We start from the raw sequence: 2,049 nt of genomic DNA on the forward strand, positions 1-2,049 counted from the left end.
GGGGGGGGGGGGGGGAGGGCATGAAGAGAAAACTGGAGGGGGTTCAGGTTGGAGGAGGGAGGGGGTGAGAGGTATTCAGTGACAAGGAGATCAGTGGTGTGTGTGTGTGGGAGGCGGGGGTGTCATGTCTGGAGGGTTACAGGTGTTGGACTACATGTTTTGTTCACACCGTCTAACATTTGTGTCAGATTTAGTTGGACATTGTAGTCTTCTTTTTTCTTCTGAGATTTGGCGCGTAAGAGTAAAATGGGAGTGGAAAGGGGATGGGCGAAACATGAATACAAATATATAAAAAGTCATAAAATAATTATAGCTCTAACTGTCTTTCATGCCAGTTAGATCATCTTATGTTAAGAAATGAAGGAGATGCAGGAGCACGCACATAGTATGTAACGAGAATGATGCTCAGCTACTACCAAAGCTAATTTCAGCTTAATATTTGTAAAATTCGCTTGGTTTTAGCGATTTTTGTGTTGGCTAATATTGGTCAGCTGTGTCAGCCATCTTGAATGGGATCAATTACAAAGGTCAATCCGTTGTAGATGTACATCCAGTATATATTTCCTGAAGGTTTCAATAAAGTCTGCCATGTTGCTCAAAATATATTTTGCTAACAGACACACACAGTTGACTCCAAAAAGTTTTTTCGCTATCTGTTACCGCTTAGAATACGCATTGAGGATACGCACCAAATGTTAGCTTAATGTCTGTAAACTGACTGAGCCATAGTCATGATTTTGTGTTTTAAAGTCAGTCGGCTGTGGAGACCAGATTGAGCTGTGTTTACGTCAAAACTTAATCAGTTATAAGTACATCCAATTAGTTCCCGAAAGGTTATTTAAAATCTGCCCAGAGGTTCATAAGATATTAGCTAACACTGAAACAAGCTTGACTTCAACAGTTAATGCAAAAACTTTAACCAAAAACCAACTATGATTAGCACATGGAGAGTGTGTTGTAAATGGTTCTCAGCTATTTGAGCTCATTATGTGTAAAATAGACTTAATTACAGTCTTTTTTACGTTTTCTAAGTTCAGTCGTCTGTGGCGGCCATTTTGAATTGTGTTGGCTCCAAAATGAATCAGCTGTAAAGGTACAACCCATGATTACTTTATGTAACTTTCAATAAAAACCGTTCAGTGGTTCATGGGCTGGTTTAGTGACAGACAGACACGTGAAGAAACACAGGCAACAACATTATTTTCCGCCCTTGCTATTCGGCTAGACTAATAAATCACCTATTTATCACTTGTTTATCACTATTTAATTTAATTTCTTCTATTGACCTATTATTATTATTATTATTATTATTATTATTATTATTATTATTATTATTATTATTATTATTATTATTATTATTAATATTATTATTATTATTGTGATTATTATTATTATTTTAGCCAACAGAACAATACCTATTCAGCAAACCCAGTGGTTTTCACGTGACTGGATATTTTTAAACTATACAAAGGTTATTTTCAAAGGTTATAGTTAGTTTATGAAGGTTACAGACAAATTAACAGAAAGAACGACAACAGAGGGATTGCATTTTCTTCAACTGAACTTTGCAAATAAATGCAGTGTCTAATGCTAACAGGAGCTGGATCAGATGTTTTCATGTGGCTGCGACTAACTCCACTAAGAATTAATCGATTCGAACATCATCGGTATAGTAAAAGAAGCTGATTGCGCTGCTCTCCGGACATCAGGACAGTTATTTATGAGCTCAGTAGATTTGATTCGGTGACATTCCTGCTCTCATGTCATGGCGCAGCGGTGTTATTTACATTTGAACAACAAAAGGGAGAAGAGTAATAATCTTGGAAGAAAAATCTGTCCGTGCGCGAGAAGAAGAAGAAAAAAAAGGGAGCTAGCCTTCCTCCCTCCTCCATATCCACTGACCATTTTTCTCCAAAGTAATGACTCCAACTCAATTTGGTGTGACAGAGAGCGCGGGAGAGGGAAGGCTAAATGAAAGAAAGAGGGAGCGAGTGACAGAAGGGAGTGAAGAGAGGTGGAAGTGTCAGAAAGGAAGGCTGTGGGGAGAGG

The sequence above is a fragment of the Kryptolebias marmoratus genome, linkage group LG12 (genome assembly GCF_001649575.2).
Source record: "Kryptolebias marmoratus isolate JLee-2015 linkage group LG12, ASM164957v2, whole genome shotgun sequence".
Classification (NCBI taxonomy): Eukaryota; Metazoa; Chordata; class Actinopteri; order Cyprinodontiformes; family Rivulidae; genus Kryptolebias; species Kryptolebias marmoratus.